A 16,422-nucleotide genomic window follows, 5' to 3' on the forward strand; every position below is an offset into this window, starting at 1 on the left:
ATTACAGTAGTCTAGGCGAGTGGTGATCAGGGCATGCACCACCGGTGGGAGCAGGTGATTGGGAAGGTAGGGGCGTAGCCTCCGTATCAGATGAAGTTGATACAGAGCTGCCCGGCTCACAGCTGACACTTGAGCCTCCATGGACAGCTGGGAGTCAAGAATGACCCCCAGGCTACGGACCTGGTCTTTCAGGGGCAGTCGTACCCCGTTAAGCACCAGGTCTATATCTCCCAGCCTTCCCTTGTCTCCCACAAACAGCACTTTGGTTTTGTCAGGATTCAGCTTCAGCTTATTCCTTCCCATCCAGCCACTCACCAACTCCAGACACTTGGACATGGTTTCCACAGCCAACCTTGGTGAAGATTTAAATGAGAGATAGAGCTGCGTGTCATCCGCATACTGATGACACTGCAGCCCAAATCTCCTGATGATTGCTCCCAGCGGCTTTATATAGATGTTAAAAAGCATTGGAGAAAGGATAGAACCCTGTGGCACCCCACAAGTGAGGGGCCAGGGATCTGAAACCTCCTCCTCCAGAGCTACTCTTTGGTATCTCCCAGAGAGGAAGGAATGGAACCACTGCAATACAGTGCCCCCGATACCTAACCTCTGCAGGCGGTCCAAGAGGATAGCGTGGTCAGCGGTATCAAAAGCCGCTGAGAGATCGAGGAGGACAAGGAAGGTGCATTTGCCTCTATCCCATGCCCTTCTCATATCATCTACCAAGGCGACCAAGGCTGTTTCAGTCCCATGTCCTGGTCTGAAGCCCAACTGAAATGGATCCAGATAATCCGCTTCTTCCAAGTGTGCTTGCAGCTGTTTAGCCACCACCCGCTCAACTGCCTTGCCTAAGAATGGCACATTTGAGACTGGGCGAAAGTTGTTCAAATCTTGAGGGTTCAAGGAGGGCTTTTTTAAGATTGGTTTTATTGTCGCCTCCTTGAGCGCAGATGGCATTACTCCCTCTTCAAGCGATGCATTTACCATCAGCTTGATCCTCTCTCCCAGTCTATCTTTGCAGCTCATAATGAGCCACGAAGGGCAAGGGTCAAGTAGGCAGGTGGTTGCCTTTAGAGTTGAAAGCACCTTGTCCACTTCATCAGAAGGAAGAAGCTGGAACTGATCCCATGCCACCGACGCAACACTGATCACCTTTGGCTCACTCCCTGTATCCACAGTGTACGGAATATCGCTTTTAATACAATCGATTTTATCCGCAAAGTGTTTAGCAAACTCGTCACAGGAGACCTTATCATGTTCCTTCGGTTCCGGAGCAACTGGACCGACCAGGCTCCGGACCACTTGGAATAGTCTCCTGGGACAGCACTCTGCAGATGCAATAGAGGCAGCATAAAAATCCTTTTTTGTTGCCCTTATTGCCACATGATAGGCTGCAGCAGCAGCTCTAACCAGTGTTCGATCGTCCTCAGAGCGAGACTTTCGCCACCAGAGCTCTAGCCGTCTCACCTCCCGCCTCAGAGTTCGCAACCGTGGGGTAACCCACGGTGCCGTCTGAGTTCTATTCAGGGGGAGAGGGTGTTTTGGAGCCACTCGGTTTAGTGCCCCGGTGATCGCGGCATTCCAGCCCTCCACCAGGGCTTCAGCCGAGTGGCTGTGTGCTTGCTCCAAAGTATCCCCAAGCGCATTCAGGAATCCTTCAGGATCCATCAGATGCCTGGGGCGGACCATCTTAATGGGCCCTTCAACCCCACAGAGGGTTTGCGGCAACGAAAGGTCCATCCTCACCAGGTAGTGATCTGACCATGACAAGGGGATGATGGATGTATCCCCAATTTTCAGTCCACTCCCCTCTTCTCCCGAGACAAACACAAGGTCGAGTGCATGACCGGCTACATGGGTGGGACCCATTGAAATAAGGTGCAGCTCCCAGGAAGCCATGGTTTCCAAGAAGTCCCGAGGTGCTCCAGTGAGACTGGTCTCCGAATGCACGTTGAAGTCTGTGATGCGTCCTTCCCTGGCTCTCCCTGTCAGGTTCCTACCTGCTCGTGGTTACTGCCTGTCTCTAGGCACCACCAGGGACTCCACCAGTCCGGACCGCTCTCTCTTATGGTTTCTCTCCCCGCTCTAGCACAGATCTCAACAGATCCCCCTGCTAGGCAACCACCAGTAACGTCCCAATACTAGTATTCCCAGAGACTCTGAATACTGGTATTGTTATTCTCTTCACCGCTGCCACCATTTGTTACAGTTCCCCTTCAGCCTTGGTCATTACCTTACCCTCCCTTCTGGTCTGTGAAACCCCAGCCAAGGATCAGGCCTTTGGTAAACCAAATTAAGTATTTATTACAGATAACAAAGCTAACAAGATTAACAAGATTTCTTCTTAAGGCACATAAGCATATGGTTTTACTCAATACTAATCCGAACTCCACCTCCCTCCTGGCAAACAACTCTCTAAACCCCACCAATCAACCCACTCAGTTCTCTTCTCCCCCCCCCCCGATTCCACTCTCACTCTTCCTTTTATACCTTCAGCCATTTTAAACACTCAGCCAATCATCTCGCATTCTACTACCCATTCACTCCCCCTCCTCTTTCACTCCACTTACCATGTATCTTCTAAAACAACAACACTTACCATATATACATTAATATAGGAACATCACATTTCCCCCCCCTTAAACAACAGCAGAGTATTATTCCTGTTCCAGGATTTATACGTCGCGTTAACAAATAAAAGTCTCTATGGGGAAAATGTCTTTCTTTGTTCCTCTGTCTGGTCACGTCACTGCAGTCCCAGCCACTTGCCTGGAAAGTCCATCGGCCAGTACATTGTCCTTGCCTTTGATGAACTGGAAGTCCACTTGATAGTCCTGTAGGGCCCAGGACCACCTCTGCAGCATAGTGTTATGGTTTTTCATAGTCTGCAACCATAACAAGGCCCGATGATCCGTAGTCACTGTGAATCTTCGTCCCCACACGTATGGGCGCAACTTGTTCAGTCCCCACACGACCGCTAGGCACTCCTTCTGGACCAACGAATAGTTTTTCTCCCTCGGCGTCAGCTTGCGACTCAGGTACGCCACTGGATGTCTGGTGCCTTCTCTCTCCTGTAGCAAGACGACTCCCAGCGCCAGGTCCGACGCATCTGTAGCCACGATGAATGGTTTCTCATAGTCTGGTGCTATTAATATGGGTCCTTGGCACAAGGCTTGCTTCAGTAGATCAAAAGCCTTCTGACATTCATCCGTCCATACCACACGCTCAGAACACTTCTTTGTTAATTCATGCAAGGGGGTTGCTATTTCCCCAAAATTTCTCACAAACTTCCTATAAAATCCAGCCACACCCAGAAATGCCCTTACTTGTTTTTTGGTTAAGGGGATTGGCCACGCTTGTATTGCCTCCACCTTGCTCCATAAGGGGGTGATTTTCCCGCTCCCCACCTTATGTCCTAAATAGATTACTTCCTTTAGTCCAAACTGGCATTTCTTAGCTTTTATTGTGAGGCCTGCTTTTCTTAAGGCCTCCAATACTGTTGTCAGGTGTTGGACATGCTCAGGCACCGACTTGCTAAATATGGCCACGTCATCGATATAGGCCACTGCAAAATCTGACATGCCTCGCAACACAGTATTGATTAGCCTCTGAAATGAACTTGGTGAGTTCCTTAGTCCCATGGGTAAGGTCACAAACTCATATAACCCATCTGGTGTACTGAAGGCAGTTTTGGCTCTGGATTGCTCGTCTAGTTCCATTTGCCAAAATCCTTTACAGAGATCTAGTGTAGAGATAATGGTTGCTGCCCCCAATAACTCTAACATTGCGTCTACCCTAGGCATAGGATACGCATCTGGGACAGTAATTTTATTGATTAGCCGACAATCAATGCAAAACCTTGTCGTTCCATCTTTTTTCGGAACCAGGACAATACTTGAGGCCCAGGGACTGATGGATTCCCTGATCACTCCTAATTCCAGCATCTCTTCCACCTCCTTTTTGATCTCATTCAAAACTTTCCCATTCACACGGTACGGAACAGATCTGATTGGGGCATGATCTCCAGTATCAATGGAATGTATAACTATACTGGTTCGGCCAGGTTTGTTGCTAAAGAGATTCCTATAGGTTTTCAAAACTCTCAGAATCTCTTCTTTTACTTCCTCCTCTACCTCCTCTGACCATTCCACTTGATCTACCCCTCCTTTGTCTTTGCTTTCCTGTACCAAATCTGGAAGTTCAGGCCCACTTCCCTCAGGGAATAAGGTAACTTGCAACACCTTTGCATCCCTGGTATGGTAAGGCTTTAACATATTTACATGAACCACTTTGCTTTTGTTTAATTGGTCTGTGGTGATTACATATGTCACTGTGTCAAGCCTTTCTCTGATGGTATATGGTCCTTCCCAGTTAGCCTGTAATTTGTCATGTTTCCTGGGTATGAACGCCATAACCATATCTCCCACATCATACACACATTCTTTGGCTGTTCTGTCATACCAGTAACTTTGCTTCTCCTGTGCATGACTCAAATTCTCTTTCACTACTTCCATCATTGATGTTAATTTATTGCGGAATTCCAATACAAAATCTACTACAGAAGTTTTGTACTCTCCCAGAGTTCCTTCCCATGAATTTTTTAGCAGTTCCAAAGGTCCCCTCACTTTTCTAGTAAACATTAGTTCAAAGGGTGAGAAGCCTGTTGACTCCTCAGGGACTTCTCTGTATGCAAATAAGAAGCATCCCAAACGTTCATCCCAGTCTTGTGGGTGATCTTGAACATAGCTTCTTATCATGCCCTTCAAAACGCCATTGAATCTCTCAGTTAGCCCATTAGTGGCGGGATGGTAAGTAGTGGTCTTTAGATGTTTTAGACCACAACATTTCCACATACATTGCATAACTTCTCCCATGAATACACTGCCTTGATCTGTCAGCACTTCATGAGGGAAACCCAGCCTCATAAAGATTTTTAATAAAGCCTCTGCCACGACAGGGGCTTCTACAGATCTCAGTGCTTCTGCGTCTGGGTACCCGGTGGCAAAATCCACCACCACCACTAGATATTTCTTGCCATACCTTGTGGGTTTGGAAAAAGGGCCCACCAAATCTATTCCCACTCTATAAAAGGGTTGTCCAATTATAGGAAGGGGCTTTAAGGGTGCCTTGGTCTTTACTCCACTCTTTCCCACCTTTTGGCATATTCCACAAGATAGACAATGTTGTTTTACATCCTTGGAGATATTTGGCCAATAATAATGTGCAGCCAATCTCCTCTTGGTCTTTTTTATTCCCAGATGTCCTGCACATGGGACATCGTGGGCTACCTCTAGCAATCTGGTTCTGTATTTGCTAGGTACTATCAATTGCTTCACTGGTTCACATTCATCCTTTCTCTCAGCAGGCATCCACAGTCTATATAAAATCCCATTCTCACACACAACTTGATTCCTCAGTTTGTCAGTGAAAGGAATCTGTTGGGTCAGGGCTTGTTCCTTTATCTGCTTCAAACTTATATCTTTATGCAGCTCTTCCCTGAATTGATCTGCTTCTTCCCCAGAGACCACTTGATACAGTTTGTCTCCTTCAGCAGGCCTGCTAGTGGTTGCTATGGTGACCTGAGGCTGGTTAACAGATTCCACCCTGTTTGTTTCAGCCCCCCTTAATATGGCTTCTTTTTCTCTGCCAAGTTGCTGTCTGGTCACTACATAGATCTTTCCTTGGGCGCCCATTACATCCCTTCCCAGTATTACTGGTTCTTGTTGCTGGGCATTAATGCCTACTTTATATCGGCCCTCTCGGCCTCTCCAAGTCATATCCACCAGGGCCACAGGCAAACTTTCTGGTTGACCTCTCACTCCTTGGATAGTCACAGTTTCCTGAGGTAATATTACCTCAGATTTTATTAAATCTGGCCTCAGTAATGTCTGAGCGGCACCAGTATCAAGCAATGCCCAATAATTTGCCCCTTGTACACTCACTTCCTCTCTCAGACTTGAATCAAGGTCTGTTACTTCTGTCCAGTTTATCTGGCAGAACTGAACCTTTTTCGCTGTTTCTAAAGCCTTGGGCTCTGTTTTCACTGTCCTTGTCTGAGCAGGATTACTAATGGAGTTGGCAACCTCACATTGAAAACGTAGGTGCCCCGGTCTACCACATTTGTAGCATAATTTCTCCTCACTTTTAGGGTACACAGATCCACTCTGGGGTGTCCTGTGCCCTTCAGATTTTAATGGAGGACTCACTCGCTGTGGTACCACATCCCTTCTGCCAGCACTATATGGTCTGGGTTTAAACTCTCTTGATGTTTTCCCCACCCAGCCAGTTCTATTGGAGGCGAAGTGATCCGCCATCTCTGCGGCCTCCTGCACAGATGTAGGGGAACGGTCTTTGACCAGGAGCCTTATTTCTGGTGGTAACTGATGGTATAATTGATCCAGTATCATGAGGCTTTTCACCTCTTCCACTGACTGAGCTTTGGCACTACTCATCCACTTTCCAAATATATCCATCAACTTTGCTCCCAGTTCCACAAAAGACCTCCCTGTCTGTATCTGGCAATTTCTGAAAAGCTTTCTAAAATAATCAGGCCCCAGTCTGAATCTTTTAAACACTGCTTCTTTGAATTCAGCATAGGTGACGGGCCTGTCTGAGGGGAAATATTGGTATACCTCAGCCAATTCCCCTTTAATCAGATTTGATAAATACTGCATGTATTTATCTTCAGGTAGCCCCCACAACTGAGCTGCTTTTTCAAAGGTGCTGAGGTAAATTTGAGGATCTTGACCAGGCTCATAGACAGCAAAGTCCTTTGGAGTAATTTTTATTTTTGCTCCATCTCTGTCCTTTCTTGTTTCATCAGAATGAAACTTCTCTCTTTCAAATTTTAACTTTTCTACTTGTAATTCGGCATCCACTGCTCGTTGCTTCTCCCTCTCCTCAAACCCCATTCTCATTCTCTCAGTTTCCATCTTCAACTTCTCAGCTTCCATCCTCAATCTCTCAGCTTCCAACTCTCGCTGTTTATCTTTTTCCTCAGCCTCAAAGACCCGCTGCTTTTCTTTCTCATCAGCCTCCCTCCTCAATCTCTCAGCTTCCAACTCCCTCTGCTTGTCTTTTTCCTCAGCCTCCCATCTTAACTTCTCTCTCAAGTACTCTATATAAGCGGGATTGCTTAAATATCCTTCTGGGGTCTCTTCTCTGACAGGTTGTTTTTGCTGGGCAGTTGCAAATCCTATAAGTGCTACCCTCAATTCATCTACCCCTTTACCCTCGTGAGGTAAATTGAATGTTATGCACTTCTCCACCAGCTCCTCTCTTTTCATTTTTATATATTCAGCCATGGTGTTTGAGTTCACTCACTCTTTGCCACACACTCTTTGCCAGTCACTCTCACAAGAAATCTTGTTTTGTTATTTCTGTTTGCCACACCACTGTATCTGGATTCTCTGTTGTTCGTATCCCACCGCTACTGACACCACGTGTGACGTAGTCTCCTTTGTTCGTATCCCACCGCTACTGCCACCACATGTGACGTAGTCTCCTTTGTTCGTATCCCACCGCTACTGCCACCACATGTGATGCGTCCTTCCCTGGCTCTCCCTGTCAGGTTCCTACCTGCTCGTGGTTACTGCCTGTCTCTAGGCACCACCAGGGACTCCACCAGTCCGGACCGCTCTCTCTTATGGTTTCTCTCCCCGCTCTAGCACAGATCTCAACAGATCCCCCTGCTAGGCAACCACCAGTAACGTCCCAATACTAGTATTCCCAGAGACTCTGAATACTGGTATTGTTATTCTCTTCACCGCTGCCACCATTTGTTACAGTTCCCCTTCAGCCTTGGTCATTACCTTACCCTCCCTTCTGGTCTGTGAAACCCCAGCCAAGGATCAGGCCTTTGGTAAACCAAATTAAGTATTTATTACAGATAACAAAGCTAACAAGATTAACAAGATTTCTTCTTAAAGCACATAAGCATATGGTTTTACTCAATACTAATCCGAACTCCACCTCCCTCCTGGCAAACAACTCTCTAAACCCCACCAACCAACCCACTCAGTTCTCTTCTCCCCCCCGATTCCACTCTCACTCTTCCTTTTATACCTTCAGCCATTTTAAACACTCAGCCAATCATCTCGCATTCTAACTGCCCATTCACTCTCCCTCCTCTTTCACTCCACTTACCATGTATCTTCTAAAACAACAACACTTACCATATATACATTAATATAGGAACATCACAAAGTCCCCCAATACCAAAAGGTTTGGGGACTGCACCCGTACATCAGAGACCACCCCCAGCACCTCGGCCAGAGAGTCCGTCGTGCAGCGGGGTGGACGGTACACGAGCAGAATCCCTAAACTGCCCTTTGGTCCCAACCTCCAGTACATGCAATCTGCCACCTTGGTCTCATAGAGTGAGGGTCTGGTGAGAACCAAGGACCTTCAGTAAATAACCGCCACTCCCCCTCCCCGACTACCGAATCATGCCTTCTTGTGAATCATGCCTTCTCATTATGTGTCCAAAGTATGATATCCTCAGTCTCATCATTTTAGCTTCTAGTGATAGTTCTGGTTTAATTTGTTCTAACACCCAATTATTTGTCTTTTTTTGCAGTCCATGGCATGTGCAAAGCTCTCCTCCAACACCACATTTCAAATGAGTCGATTTTTCTCTTACCCGCTTTTTTCACTGTCCAACTTTCACATCCATACCTAGAGATCGGGAATACCATGGCCTGAATGATCGTGGCTTTAGTGCTCAGTGATACATCTTTGCATTTGAGGACCTTTTCTAGTTCTCTCATAGCTGTCCTTGCCAGTCCTAGCCTTCTTCTGATTTCTTGACTATTGTCTCCATTTTGGACAATGACTGTGCCAAGGTATTGATAATCCTTGACAAGTTCAATGTCCTTATTGTCAACTTTAAAGTTACATAAATCTTCTGTTGTCATTACTTTAGTTTTCTTGACATTCAGCTGTAGTCCTGCTTTTGTGCTTTCCTCTTTAACTTTTATCAGCATTCGTTTCAAATCATTACTGGTTTCTGCTAGTAGTATGGTATCGTATCGTCTGCATATCTTAAATTATTGATATTTCTCCCTTCAGTTTTCATACCTCCTTCATCATGGTCCAATCCTGCTTTCTGTATGATATAGTCTGCATATAGATTAAACAAATAGGGTGATAAAATACACTCCTGTCTCACATATTCTGTCCTTACAGTAGCCTCTTGTCCAGAGTATAGGTTGCGCATCAGGACAGATGCTGTGGCACCCCTATTTCTTTTAAAGCATTCCATAGTTTTTCATGATCTACACAGTCTAAGGCTTTGTTGTAATCTCTAAAGCACAATTTGATTTCCTTCTGAAATTCCTTGGTCCGTTCCATTATCCAACATATGTTTGCAATATGATATCTGGTACCTCTTCCCTTTCTAAATCCAGCTTGAACATCTGGCATTTCTCACTCAATATATGGTAAATCAGAGGAAGGCAATGGTAAACCACCTCTGAAAACCCTATTCATAGGGTTGCCATAAGTCGGGATCGACTTGAAGGCAGTCCATTTTTCCATATGGTAAGAGCCTTTGTTGTAGAATCTTGAGCATTACTTTACTAACTTGCATGGGATATTAAGGCAGTAGTTTGATAATTACTGCATTCCCTGGGATTCCCTTTCTTTGGAATTGGGATATATATTGAATGCTTCCAATCTGTTGGGCATTGTTTAGTTTTCCATATTTCTTGACAAATTTTTGTCAACATTTGGACAGGTTCAATCTCAGTAGCTTGTAGCAACTCTATTGGTATGCCATCTGTTCCTGATGATTTGTTTCTTCCAAGTATTTTAAGAGCAGCTTTGACTTCACATTCTAAAATTTCTGGTTTTTCATCATATGGTTCCTCTGTGAATGAATCTGTCATCTTTGCATCTCTTTTATAGAGTTTTTCCATGTATTGCTTCCATCTTCCTTTTATTTCATCTCAGTCAGTCAGTGTGCTCTCCTGTTGATTATTCAACATCCCTACTCTTGGTATAAATTTCCCTTTCATTTCTCTAATCTTTTGGAATAGGGCTCTTGTTCTACCCTTTTTGTTGTCCTCTTCTATTTCTATACTATTGTAATAGTTCTCTTTGTCCCTACGTACTAGTCACTGTATAGTTGCATTTAGGGTTCTAACTGTGTTTCTGTCTCCTTTTGCTTTCCTTCTCTCTTTAACCATTTTAAGAGTTTCTTCAGTCATCCATTGAGGTCTTTCTTTTTAACTAGAGGTATTGTCTTTTTGCATTCTTCCCTGATAATGTCTGTGACTTCAATCCATAGTTCTGGTTCTCTATCAACTAAGTTTAAAGCCTCAAATCTGTTTCTTATTTGATCTTTATATTCTTCTGGGATGGCATTTACAGGGCCGGTTCTAAAGGACTGCCAGGTGGGGCACTGGCCTGAGGGCCCCTGGAGCTACAGGGGGCCCTCCATTCTCATTCCGCGATTAGCGGAAGCATCCATGGACCGCCATCCTCCTGCTATCCCCCTGCTTTACCTACCTTTCTGTTGTTTTTTGTGGTGTGCAGATTTGCCATCAATCAAGATGGCAGCCGAGGTTTCCTTAAGGGGCTGAAGCCTCTGCCGCCATCTTGGCTGATGGCACACATGTGTGCTACACATGCGCGTTGCTGCCATCAACAAAGATGGCGGCAGAGGCTTCAGCCCTTTAGGGAAACCTCGGCCGCCATCTTGATTGATGGCAAACCTGTGTGCTCCACAAAAAACAACGGAAACGTAGGTGAAGTGTGGGGATAGCGGGGGATGTTGGGCGGCACGGAAGCTCCTGTCTTGTGGTCTGTGGATGCTTAACTTCCGCGGATCGTGGAGGGGGAGCAGAGGGACCCAAGGCAGGCTGGTACCCAAGGGCTCCGGCATGCCTGGGGCTGGCCCTGGGTATTTAAATTGTATTTTGGCATTGTGATTGCTTTGTTGCTCTTCTTTAGCTTTACTCTGATTTTTGGTTTGACTAGTTCGTGATCTGCTCCTGGTCTTGTTTTCGCAGAAAGTATGGAACTTCTCCATCTTCTGCTACTAATTATATAATCAATTTGATTCCTATATTGACCATTTGGTGATGTCCACATATACAGTCGTCTTTTAGGTTGCTGAAAAAATGTGTTTGCAAGAAACAAATTATTGGCTTCATAGTATTCAATAAGTCTTTCTCCTTCTTCATTTCTATCTCCTAAGCCCCATTTTCTCACAATTCCTAGTTCTTCTCTGTTCCCTGCTTTTGCATTCCAGTCCCCCATGATTATCAGCACATCTTGTTTTCGTGTGTGATCAATTTCTTCCTGTATTTTTGCATAAAATCTTTCCAATTCCTCTTCTTCTGTGTTTGCCGTTGGAGCATAGACTTGGATGATGGTTATGTTAATAGGTTTCCCATTTAATCTCATTGATATCACTCGCTCAGACCTTGCATTATAGCTCCTAATTGCTTTTGCTACATCATTTCTCACTATTAAAGCAACCCCGTTTCTTTTTGAGTTCTCATTTCCTGCATAAAATATTTTATAGTTGCCTGACTGAAAATGTCCCATTCCCGTCCATTTTAATTCACTCACGCCAAGTATTGTAATGTTGATACACTCCATTTCTTGCTTGACAATTTCTAACTTTCCCTGGTTCATGCTTCTCACATTCCATGTTCCTATTGTGTGCTTCATACAACTCTGGGCTCTCCTTTCGCATCTGTGCGCATCAGCCTCTGGGCTTCCATTCGGCTTTGATCCAGTGGTGTCATTACATCACAGCACTACTCGTATGTGTCCATTGTTCTTCCCCAGTAGCTCATTGAGTGGCCTTCTGACCTGGGGGTCTCCTCTTCTAGCACTATCTCGTGTTGTATTTTGGATAGTCTATTCATAGGATTTTCATGGTAAGAGGTATTCCGAGGTGGTTCACCATTGCCTTCTCTGAGTGTGGATGCATGTTTCAGCTTTGACCATTCTACCTTGAGTGCCCCTGCTAGGAGTCTAGCCTCTTGGTCTAGACTCCTGACAGCATTGCTCTCAGCTTCTTCGACACTCTTAACTCCCCTCACCACGTTAAGGTGTGCAGCAGGAATAAACAAGTTTTCTGGCATTGCAATGGGGTCTAGCTACTGCCTTGTCAATCACAACTTCACTTTTTGGCTACAAACCTGAAAGGGTAGGCTTAGAGCAGTCAGCTACAAGCTCATTTAACAGAAGTTGCGGCTGGGGCAGTCAACATTTTGTTGTATATCTCTTGAACCAGACCACCTATAAACTTAATTTCTCTTTTAAATGAAAGCTGAGAGTTCAGGGATTAAGGTGATTCACCCAAGAACCTGGAGAGGACCCCCAAAATCCAAAGTCTCTGGGCAAAAACCAGATATCTGGCAACCCTACCCATCACTGCCATGTGCCCCCCTGGAAGATTGTCTAGAAGGGAATGTGACCCTTGGGCTAAAAAAGATTTCCCACCCCAGGCAAGGATTATGGGAGTTGTAGTCTGGCAACATCTGGACAGCCTCAAGTTGTCCATCTCTGATGCAGGGCCTGGAAACTAGGAAGATGTGTCACAGGGTGGCTTCTGAGAAGAAATTTGAAGAAAGTGAGAGATGTGCTGCCTGAGGCGGTACAAAGCCCATGAAGAGTTAAATACACTTCAGTTTCTGCTTGCATCACATAGTTTGCACTGTTTTCTACCTTGACAGTTTTCGGCATTCACACACTGTCCTAGGCTACATCATTCTGTGTGATTGCCATTCTGTGTGACGGCCGAGAAATTTAACTTTGCATGAGGTTTAATGAGAAAAACAGGATTCAGAGTGATAATCCATCTGCATGTGACCAGATGGCAGATGCATCTGAAAGCCGTATTGATACTTCCTCCCCCCCTTTCCTTTTTTAAGCAAACAGGTTGCCCTTCTTAACATGAGTACATTTCCTAGCCCAGAGAATCTGCCCTCCTGCTTATGGAAGAAGATAAATGATGAGCCAGTCTGAAAGGGAGAAACTGATGGGCTTAGGGGAGAGATGCATAGCTCAGTGGGAGAGCACATGCTTTGCTTGCAGAAGGTCCCAGGTTCAACCCTTGATATTTGCATTGGAAACAGGTAGGTGAGGGTAAAAGCTCCTTGGACTATCGCTCCCTGATCATTGGTAATGCTGTCTAGGGCTGATGGTAGTTGTCCAACAACTTCTGGAGGGCCACAGGTTCCCCATCTCTGCAAGAGACAATACTGTGCCTACATGGACAAATATGAGGCAGTTTCCTGTGTTTCTATTGTGACACTGAACATGGTCTGATCTAGGGCCTGGGTCTTACAGGCACAATAGCACATCAGTTGATTAATCTGTACCGGGGTGGGGAATCCCTTTCAGCCCAAGGGCTGCATTCCCTTGTGGCCAACCCTTCAAGAGCTGCATACCTGCAGTGAGTGGGGCCAAATCCAAAGATAGGTGAGGCAAATCTGAAATGTGTGCAGGGTCAAGGTCACAAGCATACTCCTTTCTTACACACATCCAACCCTGTCACCCCCATTCTCTTTGTCTCTCCTCTCCTCACACCATCTGTCTTGAAACTGGTAAAATGCTTTTGGGTCCCTTTTAGAAATGTTTTTTTCAAATTCACAAAAGTTCATCTTCTTTGTAGTCTATAAATTGGAAACAGAATATGTGAACTGGCATATGAAAAAGTATTGAATGACACTGCGGTTGATGATAGGAAAGAGGTGTTATATCTGTGATGGTCAATCACAAGTGCAGGTCATCTCTCGATATTGCATGCTGCAAATAATTAACTTGCATGTATAAACAGGATCCATCAAACACAAAAAGAGGCTTCCAATGACACATGAACATAAAAAACTCCCTTATACCAGAACACGCTCTTTGTTCATCTTGTCAAATATTACCTGCTCTTCCTGGCAGCAGCTCTCCAGCTTAAGTCTTGTCCATCAGGTGCTACCTGATCGTTTTAAAAACTGGAAATGCCAGGGACTGAACCTGGGACTTTCTGCACATAATGTAGGTGCTCTACCATACAAAAGAAAAAGAAAAAGATGGCGGCCGGAGGCATAACCAGGCTCTAATTTCTCCCGGCCGACCGAGTGTTTAACCAGCTATCCAGCTCTTTTTTTCACTGGACTGTTCACCTGTTTAATCCAATTATTTTTTGAGGATCTAAGGCTTCCAAGGAATTTATTTGCTACTCATTTGCTAACCTTGTGAATCTTAAAAGCTTTGAAAGGCCTAATCTCTCCAGCGTCCCCGGCAACTTTCCTTATCAGCAGCTGTGCGTGGGAAGCCGAACGGCCTTAACTTACAAGCGGTTATTGGCAGTGAAAGGAGCATTATCCATCTTAAACAGGACATGAACAACAATATCAAGGTAAAACCAAAACCAAGAAAATGATTCTACTTTGAAGAACAATGCCACATAGATGTGTCTCTCTTTGCATCTGTAGTTTAGCGACAGCAATAAAGAAATGTAAAACAAGATCATCATCCCTCCCTGTTGGATTGCTGTTGTTTGATTTGCACTATATCCTGCAGGATTGGGTCCCAGGAACCTTAACCAGCCATGGTTTATTTTTTCCATCTACCCTTTGGAGGGATATGTTGACTGCGGACTGAGGGACGTGTGGAGACCTTTTTGCCTGCAGGAAGAGGAACATTGTTGTCGCTTAGAGAAAGAGAGCAGCTGTGGCTGCTACTTTGGTTCTTACACACAGCATTTGTTCCAGCTGCCCAGGGAGTGAGAGCTATTATTGCTGTTTGCTCCTGTCTTCTCTTGATTGTCATCATTGCTGCGCTTCTCATTGAACTGCTTGTACTGGGAAGATCAAGACAGCCAAGCCTGTGGTGGACACCTCTACACCTCCAACATATGGACATCTTCATATGAAGTTAAAAAAAATCTAAGTAACAATTAGAACTGAGTTGCAACCTTCTGCGGAGCCACAATAACATCATGGAAGAAGAGAGGTCCAGAGTTGGCGTTCGTTCGTACAGAGTGCGGGACTATGTTTACTGTGCGGATTTGAATTGGATGTGTGGGTATTTGTATGAATATATGTTATGAGTGAGTGTGTATTTTTAAGTGTATGAGTTTTTTGCATTTATAGTTTACAATGTGCCTGGGGAAGAGGTTTTTCCATCAAGCGGGGAGACTTGAGGGGGCCCCAATTGCCGTAGTGACGGGCAGAGGGAGGTATGGTGTTATGAGAAGGACGTGCCAGGTAAGGGGAACGCGGCCCAGACATGTAGTGGCTGTACCTCGTTCCGGTCCTTCTCATATCCGCAGGGTTGTTGGTTGTCCTCTCAGCCAACTCTCAGATCTCCAGTTGCTGCTTTTTAATGCCAGATCGGTACATAATAAAACCTCCCTCGTCCATGATTTGATTATGGACGAGGCAGCCGATCTGGCATGCATAACCGAGACCTGGGTGGGCGAACAGGGAGGAGTTAGTCTCTCCCAGCTCTGCCCACCGGGGTATTTGGTTCAGCATCATGGTAGATCTGAGGGTCGGGGAGACGGGGTTGCTGTGGTCTATAAGAGTTCCATCTCACTCACCAAGCACCATGTCCATGCAGTTACTGGTCTGGAGTGTTTGCACCTTGTGTTGGGCCAGAGGGACAAACTGGGAATCCTTTTGGTGTACCGCCCACCTTGCTGCCCAATGGCTTCCCTAACTGAGCTGACGGAAGTGGTCTCGGAGGTATTGTTGAGATCCCCCAGACTATTAGTATTGGGAGATGTCAACATCCACGCTGAGGCTACTTTGTCCGGGGTGGCTGAGGACTTCATGGACGCCATTACAACCATGGGGCTGTCCCAATATGTTAGTGGCCCAACACATACATCGGGGCATACTCTCGACCTTATCTGTGCTACTGGACATGGGGATAGTAATCTGGATGTGGGGAGTTTTACGTCTCTCCCTTTGTCATGGACAGATCACTGCTTGCTGAAGTTTAGACTTTCAGTGGCCTTTCCCCTCTGCAAGGGTGGGAGACCTATTAAATTGGTCCGCCCCCAGAGACTAATGAATCTGAAGGTTTTCAAAGGGCTCTGGGGGATTTTCCGGCTGATAGGACTGGCGCTCCTGTCGAAGCCCTGGCTAATCTGTGGAATACGGAGATGACCCGGGCTGTGGACACGAGTGCTCCTGCGCACCCTCTCCTCTGTAGAGCTCATTCAGCTCCTTGGTATACTCCAGAGCTGAGAGCGATGAAACAAGATAGGAGGCGGCTTGAGCGGAGATGGAGACGAACTCCCGATGAATGCAATTATGCGCTGGTTCGTGCTTCCACTGAGCTGTATGTAGCAGCGGTGAGGGCAGCGAAAAAACAAAGTCATCTCTCTCCCGCCCAGCGGAGCTTTTTAGAGTCGTCCGAGGGCTACTCCATCTAGGCCTACAGGACACGGTAGATACATTG

The 16,422-nt window shown here is 45.7% G+C and overlaps 1 protein-coding gene across 1 annotated transcript in view; it reads right to left on the reverse strand.

Moving 5' to 3' along the window:
• TECPR1 (tectonin beta-propeller repeat containing 1) overlaps positions 1-13,961 on the reverse strand; it is a 90,577-nt gene extending 76,616 nt beyond the window's left edge. Inside the window, exon 1 of the mRNA XM_061599350.1 lies at positions 13,896-13,961. The gene's annotated coding sequence lies outside the window, so the exon portion shown is untranslated. The remainder of the gene's footprint in view (positions 1-13,895) is intronic.
• Positions 13,962-16,422: the final 2,461 nt, after the last annotated feature.

Source organism: Rhineura floridana, chromosome 17 (genome assembly GCF_030035675.1).
Source record: "Rhineura floridana isolate rRhiFlo1 chromosome 17, rRhiFlo1.hap2, whole genome shotgun sequence".
In the NCBI taxonomy this organism is placed as follows: domain Eukaryota; kingdom Metazoa; phylum Chordata; class Lepidosauria; order Squamata; family Rhineuridae; genus Rhineura; species Rhineura floridana.